Below are 24,979 nucleotides of genomic sequence, written 5' to 3'. Positions count from 1 at the left end.
CAAGTTCACGCTGCAGTTGACCACCAGAAGAGGCCAATTATTCAGGCTTCGATCTATGCCAAGGATCCTGCGGAAGCGGAATCACTGGCAATATCCGTCACCATAAAAACACAAGACCACCAAAAGAAGTCATCACCCGTCGTGACGGACTCCCAACCAGCCTGCAGGGACTACCTGGCCGGAAAACCTCACAGAAGAGCGTGTGCAATATTACGTTCCATCTCCCAGACGCACACAATTACATGGACACCTGGACACGAAGGCCTAGAAGGAAATGAGGTAGCGAATGATCTAGCCCGAGCTCTCACAAACCGGGCGGATCCCCATGCCTACCCCACCCCTCCCTAGGACCCTACGGCGACAGGCTGGAAAACCTATGGTTAGAAAGACGAATTTTCGCACCACCACACAACCAACTTCCTTCCTCGGACGCTATAGACTGGAGAAAAATACAAACAAACACATTCCCTAATCTTCACATTTTAAATAAGATAAGCCCCACAAAATACACGAGTTACTGTCCTTGGTGCGGTGCAAGCCTCACACTCTATCACATCTCTTGGGAATGCCAGGCCAAACCTGACCCAACGTTACTAGTGCCATGCCCGACACACGAGCAGTGGGAGGCGGCCCTGACCAGCGACAACCTGGACCAGCAAGCCTGGATTATCCAGCTAGTCCGCAAGTCAGCTGCTGCCAGCGGAGCCCTGGACTAGGGGCACCGACCACCCAGCTCCTGCGAATCCTTACTGATTATTATGCTCATTAAAAGTTTTTTCTCTCTCTCTCTCTTTCTCAATTTTAAAGAGTTACATCGATAGTTTTGTATCCCTTGTTGCGCATCCATCGAACCGCGGACGCTGTGACCAAGCTTGAACTTGAGTACTGCAGCTAAATAGATGCGCGCACGAACTACTCAGGGAAAGTGACTTTTTATAAGTAGTATACTCTATTATTAAATGTTGTCGGCGTACTGCTATCAACGCCAGTGGCATTACCATTGGCTTAGAGAAAACCAGTGGACAAAGGCATTGCGTAATGAAACTTGGTTCTCGTTGTCATCAAGAATATGAAGAATGGCATGGAACAAGGAATCTGAGAAATGGCGACGCAGAACAGTCACAGGTTCCACCGTGCGGTGGAACCTGTGACATTTACACATCATGTCACAGGTTCCACCGCACGGTACTGAGATAAAGGAAATCCGCTACGCTGGAGAGAATGAAGGAAATGTCAGCGCAGCAACCAGTCATCCATGAGGAAAATGATAGAATCCTCTAATTAAAACTACTATTCTGTGCAACAGAATCTCTGCGGAGCTATTGCCGCTGGCTTTAAGGATGTTTTCTGAAGCCTTAATGAAAAACGCATTGGGGATTTATTACCACAGCGAATATTGCAGTAAACTCTGTTTCGTCACTCCCTCCGCAAACTTTCAGTCAGCAACAAAATTAAAAACCACGAAGGAGAAAAAGACACGACAACACAAAAATTATTGTTTTTGCCAGGGCAGCAATGGCTGCAGGGAACAAAGAGGCTGATAGATAGCTCAAGCATGCACCAGTTTTCGAGCATCCGATGAACCCACAGAACTATTGCTAGCTTGCAAGTAATAGTGGGTCATCCTAGAAAACTACAGACTGAAGAATGCGATATCCTAGGCCGTACAAATCTTTCAACATGCAGGGAGGTGTCGTATGGAGACAAATAATTAGTTTATACCAAAACCTACTCATAATAAATATATCACATCACTTGGACCTGTCAAAACATAGAGGCGGGGGCGAAAATACACAACCTCTGTATTCCAGCGACCTCTGTGAACACCAACAAGGCCTGGTACATCGAGCTGAACGGGCAGAAGCGGCCAGTGTAGCCCAGGAATGAGGGGCACCGACCACTGCTTAGAGGTGCACGACGTCGAAGGAGCCTAATCCGGGAGATACAAGAAAAAATCTCTCAAGACGCCCGAAAACTTTGGAAAAACACCATACGGCCAAATAAAGTTTTCGTTTTCTTCTTGCGCACGGGAGGAACCAGAGTCGCGCTTGTTCATTTTCTTAACACGTGCGCCATGCGAAGCCGGCAGTGCTCGCATCTTCTGCTGCTGTCTTGTGCTTCTGTTTGCGCACCTACTACTTCACTACGAATCTGAAAGCTTTATTCGCACCAATTATCTCTCCACAAGTATACAATATTTCCCGACACAGTACAGCACAGCCTTCCAGTCCCCGGTTATTTTTGCCTCCATGGCCACTGCTGCCCATATGGCTCGTATGCTGGGACCTCCCCCTTCATAATTTCTACAAAAATTCCCTGTCTAGTCCCGGCTGTGGTGTCCTGGAGCTTTGAGAGAGTAATGAAACAGCTGGATGCTGGAGCCAGCGCTCCGCTTGCTTTGTTGACGTTTGAAGACAGCAATTGATATTTACACGAGAACAAACCATCTCAGGTAGCACATCCGATCGGGCCGATATTGTAAATTATTTTCGACGCCTTGTCCGACAGTAGCCTGTGTTGCCAATGTGCTACCAATAATGTTAGAGCCATGCGATAAAATTGCCCAATCTTAGACACGTGATTTACATGCTCCCCCTATGTTGATATTCAGCTGCCTAATAGCTGGCAATAATGATCTTGTGTATAGAATTGCTTGCCAACATTGTATACACAATGATATATGCTGATTATATTGCCGAGTCATATGGAATGTCTTGTCCATATAGCGCGAATCATGGCATACATTGGTGAATATTTGCTGCCAGTATGTATGGCTTGTCAACATTGAATATATCTTACTAATCTTTGGCGAATATCATCGCGCCAGTCTTAGTGGCTTCCCAACATTGTTACATCTTCCATTCCAGTGGCCGATATTGCCCAACGAGCGATGGCTACTATATATAGCCAACATTTTACATATTCCATACATTGGTAAATATTGTCCAGTCCATATTGTTCGCTTGTTAACATCGAATAAATCTTGCCATAGATTGGTGGATATCGCCTTGCCAACATGATTGCTTCCTAACATTGTGTGTATCTGTAGTTAAAATTGTCGATGATGGCATAGAATTGTAAAAATTGTCCTGCCAGTATAGCTGGCTTGTCGAAAATGAATATATCCTGGCATATATTTGTTAATTTTATCCCACCTCTCCTATTCGCTTCCCCACAATGCATACTTTTTGGTTGCAGTGGCGATATTGCACAATGAGCGGTGGCAACTGGCCAGCATTGTACCTATCATGGCACAGATTAGTCAATATTACAATGCGACTATTGATTGCTTGTCAACATCAATATTATCTTGGCATACATTGGTCAATATCCTCCCTCCTGTTGTGATGGCTTCCCAACACTGTGTATATCTGCAAGTGCAGGGGTCGATATTGCCTGATGAACTGAAATGCCTTGCCAAAATGCCATACATCTTAACATAGGTTAGTCAATATTCTCCTGCCATCACTGATGGCCTGTCAACTCAGAATGGTCAATATTTGCTACTAATTGAGATGGCTTCCAAATGGGCAGCTGTGATGACTTATCCACATTGCATGCACCTTTGTATGCATTGATTGATATTATCCTGTTAGTATGTATGGCCTATCTAGATTGAATACATTTTGCATACACTGGTCGATGTTGTTCCGCCAGTTTCGGTCATTTGACAACAGTGTATCTGACTAGGTTATAGTTGTTATATTGCACTGAGTTTGGATGGCTGAAAAAATATTGCTCATATCATGACATGTTTTCACCGGTATGCAATATATTAGTAATCTATTCTCAACCTGTGCATCCTGTGTGACGGCGAACAAGCAGATGCATGGCAGTTAGTTCGAACGGCCTGATTTATTCTATATTCCTCGTCTTCTTCCGCTCCACTTCTCCGACCTCTACATTTTTTTGTCTCGGCCTCAAACTCGGCCATGACTGCAGACCTAAAAGAAGAGACACCACAGTCCTTTCATGAGGCAGAGGATTCTACGAATGTCTGTGGAATCCCGAAGACGACAGAGGTTTCTCATGAACCGACGCACAGAGATCATATAGGCACTGCAAGCGACCGTGATAATGAAAGTTGCGCTGAAAACCAATGCTTGAAGTGAACCATGCAAACACTTTCACTTCGGCTATGGCAGTTATTATAGTAGGAAGAGGCACCACAACGTATTCCGTCCATAACCTAATCAGTCTTGCAGGCGGACGACCCTTTCTCTAACCGCGATACGTGCACTGCAACATTGTTTCTCCTCCGCCCGTCCGAGCCCGCCTGAAATGCCGCAGACACACACGTCACGTATTGTCACCTAAGCTCGCAGTGATTACTTAGGGCCCGTCATATTTCGCGGTCAGCCTACGCCCTGTTGATTGTCGGCCGTGTCGCACCCAGACCCTGTATCCAGCTCTAGTGAGGAGCTCGTGGATGTCGGTGATCTAGTTGCGTTTTTGCACCTGTTGCGCACGAGACGCTCTTTTCCGTGCTTCCGAACTGATGCGCTGTCTATAGTGGTACAGGGGTTCCAATGTTGATAGGCGTTTCCAAGTTAGTTCCTGCCAGTTGAGGCTGTTGTCTGTATACAATCTTATAAGGCATTCTTCCTGCAGAACTGTGCACAGAAGTGTTGATAGCGTAAGCCGCCGCTCGGAGGCGCTGATCCCAGTCTGCCTCACCTTTATTGTTGTTCATGCAGAAAGGAGTGAGTCGCTATTGTATGGTCTGATTCTTCCGTTCGGTGAGACAATTCGCCTGAGGATGGTACGCCGGTGCGAAATGGAGCTCAACTCCCGTACGGCGCAGGTAGGCACGGATTTCGTGACTTCGAAAGGTGGTTGAGCTGTCCGATATTAGTTTTTGTTGAAGCCCGTGACGCCACTCGAACCAGTCTTGTAAAAATTCATCAACGTAGTGTGCAGCGAGGGAGGGTACAACAGCAACCTCTACAAATTTTGACAGATAATCTACATCCACCAATATATACCGACTGCCCTCTGCTGATGTCGGCAGAGGTCCAATGTGGTCGATCACTATGGTGTCAAATACAGTCTCAGGAATTTACTGAATTAAATCCAGGGTGCTGCGTGACTATCCCCTATGGCAGGCTTGTGGATCAGACTATATCAGTCACTAGCCAAGTTATAAATCATTCAAATTTGCAACGTAAGGCCCACATGGGCACCTTGTTCTGGAAATCAATGGCCCGCCATTCGGAGCCCGATATGCGCTTCCAAGCCTACCGGTCTCACGAAACTAGAAGCCAAATGGAGGCTGCACGACCTTCTTATGTCAGGTTTTCTCGAATTCAGGCATGCGTGGCATTAAACAAAGACTGAAAATGTGGACGCGCTTATAAACATAATTTTTCATGAATTCTGGATAGATGTTAAGTATTCAAAGGATAGAACAGAGGTGCCACATCATGCTTGAATGCTTTTTAGCATTTTTTTTGCAACCCTGCTAACAAAAGTTGTGTTCTGCCTACTTAAACGCAGAAAGTATTCTTAGTGGGAGTACATCGGCTAAGTGGCTTTTGATTATACGTGCAAGAACCATACCGCTTGTTTCGATATTGAGGAAACTTCGGAGCGAAGCAGACTCAATGAAAACAGGTGTTTAGTTCATTATTGTGGTTTGAAGCTGAAACATATTGAAAATGTTTCTACCACAAACGATACGACTGCGCAACTTAATTGTGTTGCCCCGCTAAAAAGTCGATTTTTTAAAAACACTTGGCCAGTCCGTAGAAATGCTCCATGAAACACTCATTTTATTAGACATATTTTGCTGTGGTGACTAACACAGAAAGTATTATTGTTTTATTGCAGGGAAGAAGAGAATAGGCTGGGAGGGCTCCAATTAAGCCTGCACGAGGAATCCTGCAGTTTTGCCGAGACTTTAATGTTAGCTTCCTTATTTCGTTTTCACAGTGTGTTCCCGAATAAGGCGATATCTAAACACGGATACGTGTCATGAAAACCATTTCTAGCGATATCAAGATTGCTCGCACTAGCTAATGCTAGAAAGTACGAATGTTTCGAAGGAGCCTTACTTTCAATTAAAAAAAGTAAAATACTCGGCCACCGTTCTCAAAGTGTATGCCGTGTCGGCATCAGGAAGAAGCATTCCGCACTTATCATAAAGTAGCTGCGCATGAAAATTCCAGCTCTACTTTTTCACTTATTTCATTTCCTCACCTTGTTCTTTCTTTTAAAAAGCTTTGCCACAGCTGAACGCTGAGATTAGTTGGAACACCGTGCTATTATTTATTTAAGACAAAGCGAAATGTGAGATGCAATCAGGTCTTAAGTGCGGAATTTATAAATATTGTCCCTGATATTGACACACAAAAATGCTTTTGTTGCGAAAATAGCGGAATTACCTGATGCAAAGTTGTTAAAAATTACAAAGAATGAGAAAACGCTGCCATTTTGACCAAGCTATTCCAAAATATTGGCACACGCCCAATATAAATCCCTGGAAAATATTTCGGGAAACAATCAAATACACCTCAGAAAGTACTGTGTTATATTTTCAGCGCCTACATTATAGATACGAGGCGACCGTCTTAATTCCTTCCGTCTATGTTTCGACTTGCGTTTTTTTTTTCGTGTACATAAATATTCTGCTCGTCTAATCAGTTGTTCGTTCAGTATGCATTTATAATCTCACACGTCCAATTATGAAACAGTAGTTGCGTACCTCGTATTGAAAAGTAGCTCTGGACCGATATTGTAGCGTGTGCAACAGCAGCCGCTAGGCGGCAGCTCATCGAGAGTCTCGTGCGCGGACTGGAAGAAGTGGTCTCGTGGCGTTCGAGAAGAAGCTGAAGTCGGCTGCTGTCTCTCAGTGCTCTCTGGACCTACTCTTCTGTACCTTCCAGGTCGACCCCCCTATTAAAACCAACCTTCTGGTTACGGGCCTAAACGGCTACGTGACAATATATAAGTTACCATTTTGTTCTAGCCCTACGAACATGTTTGCGTGGCGAACGAGTAACATGTATCTGTATTAGGTAGGGTCCCGATGTATGCAGTTCCCAAATTGCTATCTATGCAAACCTATAGTTCTATTGGCAGGTCTTTCGTACTTCAGTTATATCGTGCAGCCCGATTACATATGCAATCGAGTGAACATTAGGGCCCGGCCTTGTTCTTCACCTGTCAGAAATTAGCCCTTAATTTAAAACTCAAAACGCGAGCGCCAATACCGGTTAAAAAAACGGGGATTTATCGTTTTCGCTTAGAGAAAGATTTGTTCGTCCGACTGAATGCTGGATTTGGCAGTCACAGAGGCCTTAATGAAACTTCGACGTACATATCTTCAATCATGTGTAGATGAAAAAGCTTTGAGCAGTTTCGAGTACGGTCGCAAGAAAGTGCACACCCTTAGCTTCCTCGAAATTCGTAGATGACATGAGTCTCCAAAATTTTTTCTGTAGCCGGTGTGGATTCCGGCATTCCGGAATCCCAAGAAGGAAGCATCACACGAACGTTAGTGGCATGGTGAAAAACCGATAGGCACTCCTATAATATAATCACCTTACATCACTTGAAGGATTTTCTCTCCAAAAGATATAAATCATATGTAGGGTGAACATAAAGGAATCAAAATGTGGTGTAAATGATATACGAGAGAATTATCTTTATTGAAAAAAATTTTTTTATTGAAAAATTATTTTTTCTTTGCAAAAAAGTATAGAGGGGAAAATCATTCCAGGTAAATGAATGTCAGTTTAGAGAATATTCAGGTAAGTTGACTTTATTGAGTGGCAGATCGTGCTCCAAAATTCGATTATTTCGGATTACCCAATGACCACCCTGAAATGATCAAACTTAAAATGGCGACTCGCATAAATTATGCATGACACTTAATGTATCCGCAAAACAGTTTACTAGGTCTGCATGCTTTTCAAAAATACATAGCACAGTAAATGTTTTGGTCTTGATATTAGCCTTGTATATATGTCGCATTGCTGCAGCCCAGATACCGGTAAATGATTTCGTTGTGCGGTCCGCACAGCGTATAGAACTCCTGCTCGCAGCTCCGATAAATATTGCCCGGGGGCTTAAGATCCGCTCGTATGTGTGCAGTCTCGCTCCACTCGTACATTTCACATTTCTTGCGACCTGCAATTATAATTTCAATCTTTATTGCATGCCATGCGCTATAGACGAAACTGGCAGTGCTCATTAGCCCCAAACAAGAACAAGAGCTCGCAGAGTGCCCTTTTTGTGCAGAGACATAAAATGCGCTTGCTGCTAGTTGACACAGACAAGAATTATTCATTGCGAAAACGTGGGACATATTTCAAGATTATGCGGCCCATAATGCAAATTCAATATTTTTTTGGAAGCAGTTTTCCTCTCAGTGCGATGTGTTTTGCTGTGCTTATCAGCACAGTAATTTAGGCATTTTTTCAAGATTGAAAAATTTTTTGAGTAATAAGTGTTCACTGGATGATAACAGCTTTTATTTCGCTAAGTGCTTACTTCATAAGCACTGGAAAATGCGCTCTTCAGTTTGTGATCCTATTTCCTTTTTTATTTTATGCTGCAGTCTTGTCCTGAAAGGGATAAACGGTTTTACCTAGGTAGAAAGGATTAAGAATGAGCCAAAATGCCTTTCTGGTGTGAATTCCGCGCTGTTCAAGAATGGTCAGTGAATGCAACTGAGAGCGAAAAAGTTTTATCAAAAACGGAGAATTGAAACGGTATTAAGAACTCCCTGATATGCTTCTCTGTCTAGGAAAATAAACTGGAGAAACAAAAATGACATAATGAGTTAGCTGTGGAAAATAAATGAATAAAAATTACAGGGAGCAATGTTAACCAATGAAGTTATGAGATGCGTAGCGGGACCAATGGGCTTACATACTTCGCAGTGTGATAAATGCGTGAGGGCAATGTGCTAGCATACAAAGTTTAAGGCATGAAAAATATTTTTGTGTTACATTGCAAGGTGAAATGCAAGTTTTTTGGTTGAACATTTGCTTAAAAGCTTTGCACAAATGAGTAACAACCTCCAAATCTCAAGCGTTTGCTTGCCGTAATACATTTTTACTTCCTTCGTATCTCCATAATGGTTTCCTAAGCACTGAGAGAGTTTTAACACGATATCATTTTTTTGTGGTTATGCCTGCACCTTGTAAAAATCTAAAACTTTGCAACTGAGTGGGAAAAATAGACTTCTACACGCGTATTACGTCAACGTTACTAAAACCAGCTTCAGTGTGAAAACTTCCCGCCTCCGCTGTACATCGCAGGCGTCGCCCGGCCGCTTTCCGGGGTAGGTGCCGCGGCGGTCGAAACCGGCTCCTGATTGACGCCTTGGAGCGGTAGCGAAAGATGGCGCACGTTGTGCCAAGGGTAACATTTCGGAAGTATTAATCTGTGTGAAGCAATAACGCGAGCGTTGTTTTTTTTTTTTTAAGGTGCGAACTGATTCAGTTAAGTTCAGTTCAGGCGTTCAGTCGTGTCCGACTCTTCGTGACCCTATGGACCATGTCACGCCACGCTTTCCGGTCTCTCACTATCTTCTTAACATCACATAACTTCATCTGCAGTGCCTCGAGGATGCCATCTAACCATCGCGTTCGCTGCCTACCCCTTCTCCGGCGACCCTCAACCTTTCCCAACATCAAATCTTTCTCCAGCGACTCCTCTCTTCTCATCAGATGACCAAAGTAGCTGAGCTTTAACTTTAGAATTTGACCCTCCAATGAGCAGTCAGGGTTTATGGTCGACAGTATCGACTGATTTGATCTTCTGGCAGTCCAAGGAACTCTCAATAGTCTTCGCCAGCACCACAATTTAAACGCGTCAATTCTTCGGCGGTCAGCCTTTTTCACAGTCCAACTCTCGCATCCAGACATCACAACTGGGAAGACCATAGCACGAGTTATACGGGTCTTGGTTGGCAGACTAATGTCTCTGCTCTTTACTAGGCGGTCAAGGCTAACCATTGCTCTCTTTCCCAGAAGCAGGCGTCTCCTAATTTCATGGCTGCAGTCTCCTTCCGAGGTAATCTTGGAGCCCAAGAAGAGAAAATCTCTCACAGCTTCCACTTCTTGTCCATTGATGATCCAGGACTTGATAGGGCAAGACGCCATGATCTTTGTCTTTTTAATGTTCAGTTTCAGCCCAAACTTCTTACTCTCTTCTTGTACGCGCATCAAAAGTCTCTTGAGTTCCACTTCGCTTTCTGCCATTAAAGTGGTATCATCCGCATATCTAAGGTTGTTGATACGTTTTCCAGCAATCTTCACTCCAGCTGAAGACTCGTCCAGACCGGCGTTCCTCATGATGCACTCTGCATATAGGTTAAATAGGCAGGGCGACAGTATGCAGCCTTGCCTCACCCCTTTCAATAAGTAAGACCATGCCCAGTTCTGACTGCGGCCTCTTGCCCTTCATACAGGTTCCTGAGGAGACAGATGAGGTGAATTGGAAATCCCATCTCTTGGAGAGCTTGCCACAATCTGCTGTGATCTACGCAGTCAAACGCTTTCGCATAATCAATAAAGCAGAAGTAAATGGGTTTCTGGAACTCTCTTGCTTTTTCCATGATCCAGCGAAGGTTGGCAATTTGGTCTCTAGTTCCTCTGCCCTTGCGAATCCCAGCTTGCACGTCGGGAAGCTCCCGATCCACATACTGCTGCAGCCTACCTTGGAGGATTTTCAAGATCACCTTGCTAGCATGCGAAATAAGCGCGATCGTGCGGTAGTTCGAACAATCTTTGGCATTGCCTTTCTTTGGAATGGGGATGTAAACTGACCTCTTCCAATCCTGTGGCCACTGCAGGGTTGTCAAATCTTCTGACATAATGTATGCAGAGTGTTAACAGCGTTGTGGTTGAGGTTTTGAAGCAACTCAGCTGGAATACCATCAATTCCGCTAGCTTTGTTCTTAGCAAGGCTGGCTAAGGCCCATTCAACTTCACTCTTCAGGATGCCCGGCTCGAGATCAGTAATCATAACCGTCTTATGTTGGGTTTGCACATCCGGGTCCTTCTTGTATAGTTCTTCTGTGTATTCCTGCCACCTATTCTTTATCTCTGAGGCTTCAGTGAGGTCCTTGCCTCGTTTGTCCTTTATCACGCCCAGCTTAGCACAGAAGCTTCCTTTGATATCTTTGATTGTCTTATACAGAGCTCTTGTGTTCCTTAATTGGCTGTTCTCCTCAACTGCTTGGCACTGTATGTTCAGGAAGGCATTCTTATCTCTCCTTGCTATTTTCTGAAAATCCGCATTGAGAACCTTGTATCTTTCTCTTTCCCCCATAACTTTTGCCATCCTCCTTTCCTCAGCTATTTGCAAAGCCTCTTCAGATAACCAGATTGCTTTTTTGCATTTCTTTTGCTTTGGAACTACCTTAGTAGCAACTTCTTGTATTATATCAAGAACATCAGTCCACATATCTTCGGGCTCTTTGTCTTCTAGATCTAATTCTTGAAATCGATTCCTCACTTCCACAGCATATTCTAATGGAATTTGATTCTGATCATACCTGAAAGGCCTTCTAGTTTTCTGCGTTTTCCTCAATCGAAGCTTAATTTTGGCAACAACAATCGGTTCCACAATCGGCCCCAGGCCTTGTTTTTACTGATTGTATAGCGTATCTTCATCTCTGCCGGCAAATAATATAATCGATCTGATTCCTGTATAGACCGTCTGGTGAAATCCATGTGTACAGGCGCCTCTTGTGCTGTTGAAAATGAGTATTCGCTATGGTCAGGTTGTTTTCTTGACAAAACTCTACTAGCCTCTGCCCAGCTTCATTTGGCTCACCAAGACCGAACTTGCCTGTAATTCCGGATATTTCTTCACTCCCGACCTTAGCATTCCAGTCACCTATAAGAAAAATGACGTTTGATGATGGGGTGCGGTCTAAAATGCATTGTAGGTCCGCATAAAATCTCTCAACGTCAGCTTCTTCAGCAGTAGTGGTCGGTGCATAGACTTGGATTACTGATTAGCACTCACAAAACGGTTTGGAAGTAATGTAAAACCTTGCAAGCAACCATTCTTAAGGTGCAGCAGCAGCGCGCTTGGGATGTTTGACTGGTTTTCGCCAAAAGAAAAGTAATTTTTCTGGTATTTTTTCGCGATTTGTGCCAACTATCAGATAGCTCACGCTTGCTTTTGTGAAATTGGCTGGGTGCGCACATTTCAATTAAAGCAAATTGTCTATGCGTTAAAAAGCTTCCAGAGCGGGCTTTGCAATTTTCCCCCCTACATTTGGCAGTTGGAATAGTTAAGTGTAAAAATAGCAGCGTGAGGTCCTGCCGGCCATGCTGTTCGGTAGAATGGATAGCATCTATTGTTCCCAGTTGTTGGTTAAGTAATCTGAAACAAAATGATAGAACGTGCATGCATATTGATGAATGGGCAATTTTAATGCGCAGAATTACTCTTATTTCTTACCTGCCGTACACGGAATGCGTGTACGAAATGTGTCCGCAGTAGCTGAGTATCTTATGTTGATATGATTGCACTGGACTAATTAGTTCTTCATTGTTGCCCTTTAATTATTTGGTATGACTATACTGAACACTGCATCATTAGGCATGATATTGTTGGAGTGCTTTTTAAACAGTACTTTGGCTAAATTAACTGCAAGACGTATTTAGTTGCATTATTTAGTTATCCGTGAACAAAATTGAACTTCCTGCTCAAGCATCAAATCCAATATCGTTATAGCTTTTAACAAGTGTAAGTTCTCTTCTTCATTGATTATCGTAATTAGTTAATTGTGATCAAATCCGAACGTTACGCTACTGCATCAAAGCATATATCGTTGGACGGCTTGTATCGAGTACGATTTCCCTACACTAAAGGCTGAGCTACATGTACGAGAATACTCATGCGAACGCACCGGCGGCACGCGTCGCGTGATTATGTGTTGCTTGGCTCATCGCTCGTGTCTGTTGAAAAATAAAATCTCGCTCGTTATCCCTGAAGTATTACATGTGCCATCAGCCAAATAGCATGAACGCGAAGCGTACGTCGCTGCCACTCATTTCGCACGTTTTTCTTTTTTTTTTTCAGTGCTGCGTTGTTATTATGCATTGCCACGTCAATTTATCGCTTTGTACCCACAATGGTGAATGACCGAAGATAAACCAAAAGTCTAATCTTAAATACAAAAAAAGAATATGTTTACGTGACAACTTGTATAGCGCAAGTTAATTGGCTTTGGTTTGAGGGGTTTAACTTCTCAAAGCGACTTAGGCTATGAGAGAGGCCGTAGTGGAGGGCTCTGGAAACCTCGACCACCTGGGGTTGTTTAACGTGTACTGACATCGTAGAGCACACGGGCGCCTTGCTTTTCGCCTCCATCGAAAAGCGGCCGCCGGGGCCGGGGATTCGATCCCGCATCATTAAGAACAGTAGTCGAGTGTCGTAACTACTGCGCCACCCCAGTGTAGTTAGCGCATTTTAATGTTAAGCGCTCCAAGCTCAATACGGTATGTTGTGTTTAATGCATTTTGTGTTTCAAGTTGTAAAATCTTTCAATTCTTGCAGTTGTTATTAACGGTATTGCATTTGCAAATAATTTTTGAGTGTACTATGCCAGCAACATAGAGTGTCGTAGTCGTTTTGCGTTGCCGTCGGCTAGTGCTGTCGCCAGCATGTATCTTGCCCAGTAGGCAATAGAGCGTACCATGATCGCTATCACAGCGCCGCCTTGTGACGTCACTTTCGTTTTCGCTCACACGAACCTCTGTCTTAATTGGCAGTACACAAACTGCACTACACATGCTACCATGCAATTTGTCGTTGCCTTTTGCTAGGCAGCTTGGAGAAGACTGGAGGCATAGTCAAACGTAAATGACCGCGCGGCGTACGTCTTCATTTTTCTTTCTCATTAAACTCTAGTGCTAAGTTCCTCACACCGAGCACTGTTTTTTTGTTCACAAAATATTTCGAAAGTAACTGGTCCGGAAAGCGCCGACCGGGTCTATCAGCGCGCGTTTTAGTCGACTATTCGCTGACTGTGCATAGTATCACGAAACAGGACCTTCAAGTACTAAAGGAACTCCTCTTACACACGCACGCTTTACAATGACTCGTAGGCAGCGATAATTAAGTGGTTTGTTTCCTACCTTTGTGAAGGCTGCTGCAAAATCGCGCTGTTGTGTGGAAGGCAGCTGCTGCACTGACCATCTGCTGTCTTAACAATCAGCTAAGGAAGCATGATAATGCATGTGACGCTGGCTCATTGGCCATTCCTCTCGCTGTGCCAATGCGAATATATCCCCATGAAACACATTGTGAGACCAGGTTTGAAGAAACAACCGTCATGGCAAAAGCAAATCTAAATGCCCATTGAAAAAGCAAGTAATTGAAAAATTACGACACGCTTTGGCGGCTTAAGTGGTGAAAGGCAAAATCTTGTGTGTCGCATTCTGCTATGCATTTGTTGCAAATGTGGCAGTTAACAATACTTGGAGTAAAGAGGGTAACTACTGTTTCACATTCCTCACTTTCTTTATGGCATGGTACATGTGTACGAGGAGCATCGTAACAGATAATGCGCCTTTTCTATCCTGTAAATCAATTCAAAACGCCGCTGATGCCTGCTGTACTAACGCCTCCTAGGTCTGCTTCTGTTTGCTGTTAGATGCGGCGTTCGATGAAACAGCAAATGAAAAGGTGGACGGACGCCTGGTGGGGTCAGCTTCGTGTGCGCATTAATCGCTTTGTGACGTCATGACCTATCATGACGGTACATCGCGTGCTCCTTGTCAAACTCAACCAGCATCTCATTGAACGCTATAAAGTCCCCCGACGTTCTAGAATTCGTCTACAGGAAAGGGAGCAGTATCTGTCACTCGCGGAATCTCGCGATCATTCTCAATGTAGACAAGGGAAATTTTTGACATTGTTGGGAAGCGGTATTTTTCGGGATGTATTACAACGAACCATAAAGAAGGACTTTCCACTTGACTTGCAAAGCATTCGATATTTAGACATAGTGAATGAGGGTGAGATTCCATTTCATGTAATTGTGCTTATGGGCCTCCAGTGTATATGGCGCTCCAGAATGGCAGGCTGTCACTGTGACAGTGATGCCAGAGCTGCTCTAATTAATTTTCGAGAGAGTATGGAGTGATATATTGCCATTCAAAAGTGGCCGTAGAACCTCGCGAATGGCTCTCAAGGATACAGTCTTTGTTGTCGCTGCGGGAGTTTTAAAGCAATGAGGTCAGTCTAACACAGGCTGATCATGACATCAATTCATGTAAATTGCCTTGTATGACTTTTTCATGTTTTGATCGAAGTTTCCTTTTGTGCTATGTGATGTGCTAAAGCCAGGCAATAAAGAAAAAGAAACCGGGGCGTGGCGCAGTGGTCAAGTGCTGGGCTGGGGATCCATAGGATGGAGGATCGATTCCCCGGTGGGAAACAAGGTTTATCAATTAATTTTTAAGTATTCCATTCTGGCATCTATGTTCTCAAAACACACAATTTGCTTCATCTTTGAACAGCTGGACAGTGCTGTGCGATCTAGCAAACCAGGCATCCTTTGATAGAACACACAGCAGCCAAGCGCTTTGCTTGAAGTTCTTTGCAAGGAACAAGTTCCGCGGACAGCTTGATGGGGGCTGATCATCAGATTCATAAAAATGTCCAGTCGTATTCTGACCATCGTTTCTGTGCTACTTTAAATGAGGCCACGTTTTGAAATTATGAAGACTAATGATGGGAAGAACTTTCAGGTCAAGGAGCACCTCAACAACATGCCACTGATGCAGGAAATGTTTAGATTGAGAGGTCCACAGTGGTCAATTACTACAAAAGCAATTTTTCAAGACAGTGTTGCTTCGACTAAACAACCGATCTAACCAGTATTCCTTTCTATGCATTGAGTTTTGGAAATGGGGACCAGCAGAAAAGCAGTCCGCCTGCCACCGATTTAAACTAAATCCTCTAGCTCTTGAACTGAGACAGGTATCCAGCTGTTATAGGCCCCTCTTCAGTACCAAACGGTCCATGGATGTGCACCAGAAGATACACTAAGGTGGAGCTAATGTGAGTATTGACGCATCTCTCTGCGCACACTTTAAATAGAAAAAATAAAATTGCCAGTGGGTGAAATAAAAAGATCAAGAAATTACGTGTCGAAAAACCGTGCTTAAAAAGATAGTTTTGCAATGCAAGTATTTTAGGAATTAGAAATGTTCATAAGCCGTCAACCTCGAAAACTCTCTTTAACAACAAACAGCAAGCAAACAAACCAGTAATTCAGGCATGCCAGGAGATAAATGTACTTGATAGCCCACTGCCACCCTAGTACCATGTATGTGCTGTATGCGGCTCGGCATTATATAGCACTCTATACATATGGCTCTAAAACAGTGTGTTGCACTGCATTCACTATAATACAAGACAAATGGGAGAAATAGTACTTTGCCCAGTGATCATTGCAATAGCAAACAGTACAAAAGTTTTTGGCACTAAATGAAATATAAAAGGATTATATAGCACTCTATACATATGGCTCTAAAACAGTGTGTTGCACTGCATTCACTATAATACAAGACAAATGGGAGAAATAGTACTTTGCCCAGTGATCATCAGCTCTCTAAGCTGAATGTTATGCCATTTATCTGTCATTGTAGAAAAAATATTACACAGCTGTCTGAAAACAGAATCATTTATATAAATTTTCTGAGCATTGTAATCACACTACTACATCACAGAAATGCCATACAATCTTTATCTGGAAACATAATACATACTTTAACGGCTGCAGAAACACAAGGGCCGTCAATAAAGTTCTGCCTGGTACCAAATCATGTTGGAGTCCATGACAACAACAGAGCTGACACATTTGCAGCAGCAGCTCGTAATGCTGAAGTACAACGTGTCCACATACCATACAGAGATGCTATGAAACTCATTAAGAGAAAACATAGCGAAATGGCAAGCTTCAGAGAAGAATAAAGTAAAATATAAATTACATTTTGTTATACCAGTCATCGAGGAATGGACATCGTGCAGCCATCAAAAACGCTTTGTTGAAGCCATTCTGCGTCGCCTCCGTATCGGAAACACACCAAACACATAGCTTCATTCTTACAAAACAAAAAAACCTTTATGTGAAAGGTGTTAGACGACCTGGCAGAATCACATCTCACTGTAATACACTAAAGAAGAGAAATGAAGGAAAAAATGTTTTGCGCAGTTTTAAAATGAACAGGTCCCTTTTCATCCCGGCCTGCTGTTAGGAGAGGATGCACTCGTTTAAATCTTTTACATTTTTGGCTTCTTAAAGGAAGCAACACTTTTTACAAGCTATAACAGCTGAAAATAAATAAGTCATTTCCAAAAACTAGAAATAAACAACCTTGCTGTCGTATGATAGCATTAATTACTAATGCACCATAGAACCCAACACAACACAATGCATTAGAGATCTAGCATATTAGGGAATGTATGAAGGACACTCCTGCCTGACATTATACAAGGTGTTAGGAAATGGCAAAGCACATCGCATATTCGCTACTCAATGCTATGGCTGGGGGCGCTTATAATGGATGCGAAATGTAAAAATTCACATCACACGTCTGATGTCGGGAGATTTTATAGAACCTTAGGTTGCCTCACTAAATTTGGAATATTCGATTTTTGTCTCCCTCATAGCCAATTTATCACTTTGGGAGGTTAAACCCTTGCACTACATCATTCTGAAGATGTCTGTATGCACTTCCTTCACCCATGTTAGGCAGGAAGGCAATATCAAAGTTACAGCAAGTTCCTTAACAGCCTCTAGAAGTACTTCAGTTCCTCGGAGCATTGTATGCACAGCTTAGCTTGCAGTTTGATGCTCAGCCCGCTAGTTTTCGAGCCACGGATGCCAGGCTGATGCAGTTTCAGCAAAAGTTGTGCAATTCTTTCTCTTATGGCAAATCTCAGCCTGCTGAGGTCAAAAATGGTTTATACCCTCTGATGCCACTTTGTGGTAGGAAGGAAATTTCGCACAAGATTCTTATTTGGACATTTCTGCATTTTAAGGCTGTCAATACCGGAATTAGACTCCAGAAGAAGTGCCTAATTAACACGAAAGAGCTGTTGACATGCATGCAGTAGCTCCACAAGAGACTATGAAAGAACCTTAAGTGAGTTTCTTATCTGGCATAAACTTTTAAGCTCACCAGCTCAAGCACCTCCTTGTTCTGGTCAATGATTCTGGAATGGTACGTTAGCATAGCTTGCATTTGTAGATGACAACATAAGCAGCATACCCGCAAAATAGTCAAGGCGGTCGTCTTCCGTTTTGCAGAGCTCTAAACTGCATCTATTAGACTTTTGTCCACACTATCTTCTACAGAGTTCTTTGTCAACCCCTTTCTGTTTGCAAAGAAGATCAGAAGTTCCTGTGAGTTGTCAGCAGACTTATCTGTAGCAAGAAGGCTGATAAAACTGTGAAAGATAATTGTGTGCCAGCACAATTATGCTCAATGTCTATTTAAACTCTTTCGCCCTTGGATTATTCGTTTTAGTCTAAACAAACTAAACAGGTTTTCGAGAGCATCTTGGTTCAGCCTGCACAGCATAAGAATTATAAAGTGATGTTTAATAATGTAATGCTCTGGGAGTTGCAAAGTAAAAAATGTTGGCAGTACAATTCCTGTTTGCAGTAGCTTCCAACACCGCTTACTTACTTTGTCTGTGATCTGCAGGATGCCAAACAATCTAACAAATTCTGCGTGAAAGGTATTTGCCTCATCTGCCTTCTGAGGGCTAATTTCACTGCGGGCAGTTGTTCTTGAGCGTGGGCTCATTACAGTGAACAACCGTAACACATTCTTGATAAAAAATGCAGTTCTGAGGGCTTCCTTAGTCAAGTGGTCATTCTGCGCCAAATACCGCAGGCCCCCAGAAGCGACGTAGAGCAAAAGAGCATGTGCAGATGCCAAATTCATTTCTTCGAAACGATTTGGGTCTAATTCTCGCAACTTCTAGTTAGGTATTGTCTTGAGCTTGTACCTAGAATCAATTTTCAGGCCTTCTTCACGTACTCCGGGGATACCTGCAAGAAGAGTAAAACATCTTCATATTACAGGCAACCCACAAATTATACAACATAGTTACCCCAACTCTGCTTTATAATAAACGCTTCTTAAGTTGTGCTATTCCGCTGCTCTTTCTACCGATCCCAGAAACAGGGCGAAAAGTTTTTTAAGCATGCAATACGAAACAAAATCTTGCTACAAAACACAAGTAATCATCCACAGCACAGAAAAACATATTTGCCCTCAATTTAGGAAAACACGAAGAGTGCATGCTGGTACTTGTTAAGGTCCTATTACATTAACACAACACAATGTCAATTAAACCTGCAAACACCTTGCTTTGTAATGTCTGCACCTACGCCATAACTGTGCAATCTAAGTAGCAAGACTGCCATTTACTGGGGGTTCCCCAACTCCTGCGTCACATTAGCAATATAGCCTCGAAACCTCCTGCCGACTTGGCCCTCCGTCAGACTCAGTTTTCTTTTTTTGTCGTTACCTTTACTTTTCTTAATCATTTTAAATTTTCCTACTATCCAAAATTCTCCCCTTTATTTTATTTGTTTTAGTAGGTTTAAGGCGAATCTACTCAAGTATATTTGGCCTGGATGCTTTGCTCTTTAACAAAAATGCCGCCATACTAAAACAGGTGCCTCTACACTTGTGATTATGGACCTAGACTGAACGCCGCCCAGTACGGCACGGCAGTGCTCACTTAGTTTAAAAGGCAGGCTAAAATAATAAAGCAATTGCAGGCAAATAAAAAAAGTGGAGATATAAAAAAACTAGGCAAAAAAATTAATTTTCTTCAGTGCAGGTCGAATTAACAACCTCTTGTTTCTTGTGCGCTGCGCTTCTTTTGCACGTTTTTTCTGCACTTCGTTATCGCTCGTATCCCTCTTCATTAAGATGCAATGCCGGAGTGAAAACAGCCGTACACCAGCGGAAAGCTAGTGGAAAATACAAGGAATAACGCCGCTAAAATATTTCACGGAAGCACTAACGTGGTTCACGAAACGATGACATGGCAGTCAGTAAAAGCAGTATATGTAGCAGCATATACCGCCACCATATTACACTGCAAGAGCTGCTAACTTACTGCTGCACTCAGAAAAAGAGGTGTTGTCAAGTGCAGCAGTGAAAGACAGCAAAAGGTTGAAGCGAGGATGTCGGCAGGTGCGCAAGCAATTTATTGTGTCTGTGGATCTCCCAAAAATTATTGAACACGACATCATTACAGAAAGTTAGCGAAACGCATGCGTTCAGATGAAAAGAAGAGAACTTACTTCACATAGTCGAGTTGTTTTCGGGGCTGCAAACACGCCGCCCGTCGTAAAAGCTACTGCGGTCGCCGACGTGAGCAAACCTTCCACACGCGCTGAATAAAAAACATTTTATGCTTTCGCTGCGGTTTGTGCAGTTTCGTTCACTTCACCCTGTCATAACTGGAAAAGAATGTTATTCACTGCGCAGGCGTGATAAAAAATACCTACAACTAGGCCGAATGAAACGGTGGGAACACGCTGTAGAGACTGACGCGATAGCAGCTGACAATACTGCTAGGGCGAGAAAAACGTTCAGCCTGTAAATTTCGCTTCTCCTGTTGCACCTGAAACGTTGACTCTTCCTTCAAATAGAACCTTTGTCGTCATTGCGAAGAGTGGCGCGGGAAATCAGTCGCGCTACTCTGTTTCCCAAGGACTATATACATGAACACTACGAAATACTACATAATTGTTTTTGATTTCTTTATCCTTCGGCTCGTGAGTTGCATGACGTGTGTTAGAGTTTAAAACCGCTTGCTGCTAACATTACTATTGTGCTGAAACTTGAGAGTTTAATTGCGAAACAAACCGAAATATTTCAATATTGCCTGGAAAAACCCATCGAAACTTGACAGGAAGGCTGAAATCAAAGAATAAAGGAAGACAGAATGAAGACTTTCCCCCTAAGCTGTGTCTGGGTATATAGACATGATTAAAGCTCGCGAAATGGTGGCTGCTTCCTAAAAACTGGGGAGGAACCACCTACCTGTTGCCTGGCTGGGAAGCTCTCCCGTGTTTAGTTAGCAACATGGCACAGTTCATTTGATCGGTAGCATAGTTCTGGTTTATTTTTAGCCTCTTGCAGATTTGGGGTTCATCAAGATTGTTACAGTTAGTTCTCTTACACAAAAGCCGTACAGGAATATACAATAGAAATAACACTAGAAATCAGTAATTATGAATTGTGGTAATAAACATACGTTAAATAAATTTTCTGAGAGCGTAAGCTTTACTTTTACTGCTTGGAGACTTCTGACGGGCTTTCGCTGTCTATATATTTAGGATGACAGATATATTACATTACAATCAAGGGATTGGCTCTAATTCCAATGGAGGGATTTCCACGGTTGCTTGCCATTCTTGTAATCCGGGATTTTGTACACCGAAGGTCCATACTACGGCAGGCTTTGTCGCCCCATGTCCGACCAAGGGCCAAAGTTGTCAAATTGCTGGTCAACCAAGCTTCAAACCGGTGTTAATAATAATAATAATAATGGTTCACAGGAAGGGAAAGGCGCAGTATCTGTCACACTTGTAGCTGTGGACACCTGAACCGCGCCGTAAGGGAAGGGAGGAAGGTGGGAGTGAACGTGGATAGAGAGAAAGAGGAGCCGTAGTGGAGGGCTGCGGAGTAATTTCGACCACCTGGGGATCTTTAACGTGCGTGACATCGCACAGCACACGGACGCCTCTTCGTTTCGCCTCCATCGAAACGCAGCCGCCGAGGTCGGGATCGAACCCGGGTACTCCGGCACAGTAGTCGGGCGTCTTACCACTGCACCACCCCGGCGGGGCCCGGTGTTAAACGCTTTGTTGGAATAATGCGCACAGAATTGCTAGTCGAATCGGCTTTTAATATTTGTGAATGAGTAGTACCGACCTCCGCTGGTCATTAAAACCGTAAGGAGGGTATAACGTATGGGAGTCGTGGCGATAAAATGCTAATTGCTTTTGAAGAAAGGAAAGGCGCATGGATCTGTCATACTTCTTAGTGGACACCTGCCCCATGCTGGAAGGTGATGAGGGTAAAAACTTTCATTGCCACACAATGTAAGGGATAAGTTGTGTCTTAGGCGAGTCCAGAGGGGCTTTCAGTCGGGGGCGACCTCTTAGGCTCACGTGATGAGGGCCAGTTGGGTGGTTTTCTTGAACTGGCCAACAGCCTGTTCCATTGCTCCGCCGAGGGAGGGGAAGAAAGTCAAAGAAGAGAGAAAGAGGTTGTGCAATGAAGGGCTCCAGAAAAATGTTGTCCGGCTGAGTATCCTTAACATGCACTGATATCGCCCAACTGACGGACGGCTTTGCGTTTTTCCTCCGTCGGAACGCTGCAGCCATGGTCGATATCAAACCCGGGACCCGCCGTGGGGGTGCAGTTACGGCGCTCGACTACTGCGCCCAAGGACTTGAGATCTACGACATTCCCAAGCCTGCATTTCTTTTTGCCTCGTTAAAAGTCTTCAAACTGAAATTTTAACAGCAGTGAGGAGCCTATCGCAAAACTTAAGGCCCGTCTGGAAGAATGAAGGACATCGGACTGGTTTTGCGTTTGCGAATTCTGCCAGTTTTTCTGTTGTTAACTGAGAGCTTTGCGTACGCCCGCCTTTCTTCATTCTAATGGGGTATTGACTGCTTGAAATCTATAAAGATCACCGTAAGAATATTTGTGGTAATTGATCATTCTTTTTGCCTTGTATTCACCTGGCCATTCAAACTGGCACGCGACTATCGCGCTTCCTGTTTTTGTCACCGTGAAACCTCCCTAGCCAATTTCGCCGTTGGTACCTATGTGACTTGGACATCATTACAGATTATGTCTGAAATATTGAGCTATATGCAGGCTGTTTACTTCAAGTCTGTGTAAACCACCACTATAAAACCCCTCACCTTTGGCGGAAACAGCCAGACATTTAGCGCAGGATCCACTCCAATCCTGAACTCTAAAAATACAGTATGTTCATCAGCACTCTCCAAACTAAATGTTGGGGAAAAGACGCTCCACTAGTAACTGAACATCTAAGTATAACAAGAGCTCTTCAAGGCAAATTTGATAATCCACATTACATTTACTGATAGAATTTTACTTCCTATAATATTTCACCGAAAAACTGAAACACCATAGGATGCACAATAGAGAAATAGTGTTGTCCCTAGATGGCACTGAACACTTAAAGCCAGAGCGGGAGTTCAGAAGTGTGCTACCCAAAAAGGCGCCAAAGAAAGATGAAATAGAGCGTGGTGTGGTTTCCTTTGTATTGTAACTTATTTACTATAGTGGATGATGCCCGTGTTATATCACAGCCTTTCTTCGAAAGTCATGCGTGAAGCCATATAAAAAGTAGCCAGATCACCTAACATGCTTTACTATAGCTATTGCCTCAATCGTTGCACTGAGGGTAAGGTCTAATATTTTTAATATTACAGTCTCCCTGGACATGTGTGACCTTCAAATTGCCTGTGAAAGCTAAAGTACAGCGTGAAATGCACAGCTAGAACTCTAACTGTACTTGGCTGGCTCGAAGCGATTAAAAGTTATCATATATCCTCAAAACCAATTATGTATCTAACCATCCTGAAATCATCCATCTTAATGAAGATTTATTCTTCTAATCAGCCTGAACGTGCAAAGCAATATCCGGGTAGCGTTCTTCTTTCAGCTATTTTTGTCAGCGGAATGCGGCTATATTGTTTACATGCAATATAGCCACATCACACACAAGAGCTCTGTATAAGACAAAGATATCAAAGGAAGCTTCTGTGCTAAGCTGGGCGTGGTAAAAGATAAACGAGGCAGGGACCTCAATGAAGCCTCAGAGATATAGAAGAGGTGGCAGGAATACACAGAAGAACTGTACAAGAAGGACCCGGATGTGCAAACCCAACACAAGACGGTTGTGATTACTGATCTTGAGCCTGGCATCCTGAAGAGTGAAGTTTAAGGGGCCTTAGCCAGCCTTGCTAAGAACAAAGCTAGCGGAATTGATGGCATTCCAGCTGCGTTGCTTCAAAACCTCAACCATGACGCTGTTAACATTCTGCATACATTATGTCAGAAGATTTGGACAACCCTGCAGTGGCCACATGATTGGAGGAGGTCAGTTTACATCCCCATTCCAAAGAAAGGCAGTGCCAAAGATCGTTCCAACTACCGCACGATCGCGCTTATTTCGCAAGCTAGCAAGGTGATGTTGAAAATCCTCCAAGGTATTCTGCAGCAGTATGTGTATCGGGAGCTTCCGGACGTGCAAGCTGGGTTTCGCAAGGGCAGAGGAACTACAGACCAAATTGCTAACCTTCGCTGGATCATGGAAAAAGCAAGAAAGTTCCAGAAACCCATCCACTTCTGCTTTATTGATTATGCGAAAGCGTTTGACTGCGTAGATCACAGCAGATTGTGGCAAGCTCTCCAAGAGATGGGAGTTCCAATTCACCTCATCGGTCTCCTCAGGAACCTGTATGAAGGGCAAGAGGCCACAGTCAGCACTGGGCATAGTCTTACTGATTGGTTACCGATTGAGAAAGGAGGGAGACAAGGCTGCATACTGTCACCCTGCCTATTTAACCTATATGCTGAGTGCATCATGAGGAAGGCCGGTCTGGACGAGTCTTCAGCTGGAGCGAAGATTATGGAAAACGTATCAACAAACTTAGATATGCGGATGATACCACTTTAATGGCAGAAAGTGAAGCGGAACTCAAGAGACTTCTGATGCGCGTACAAGAAGAGAGTGAGAAGTCTGGGCTTAAACTAAACATTAAAAAGACAAAGATAATGGCGTCTTGCCATATCAAGTCCTAGAGCATCAAGGGACAAGAAGTGGAAGCTGTGACTGATTTTCTCTTCTTGGGCTCCAAGATTACCTCGAAAGGAGACTGCAGTCATTAAATTAGGAGACGCCTGCTTCTGGGAAA

General features: G+C 43.5%; 1 long non-coding RNA gene across 1 annotated transcript in view; it reads right to left on the bottom strand.

Annotated features, from left to right (window-relative positions):
* Positions 1 to 7,807: 7,807 nt before the first annotated feature.
* LOC146177973 (uncharacterized) overlaps positions 7,808 to 24,979 on the bottom strand; it is a 147,496-nt gene continuing 130,324 nt past the window's right edge. The window contains exon 7 of the long non-coding RNA XR_014701409.1: positions 7,808 to 8,130. This is a non-coding gene — a long non-coding RNA (uncharacterized LOC146177973). The remainder of the gene's footprint in view (positions 8,131 to 24,979) is intronic.

Source organism: Amblyomma maculatum, chromosome 10, assembly GCF_055883805.1.
Source record: "Amblyomma maculatum isolate TAMU_Amacu chromosome 10, ASM5588380v1, whole genome shotgun sequence".
Classification (NCBI taxonomy): Eukaryota; Metazoa; Arthropoda; class Arachnida; order Ixodida; family Ixodidae; genus Amblyomma; species Amblyomma maculatum.
Note: the sequence above shows the minus strand (reverse complement) of the source record. Positions and strands in the feature narration are given on the sequence as shown.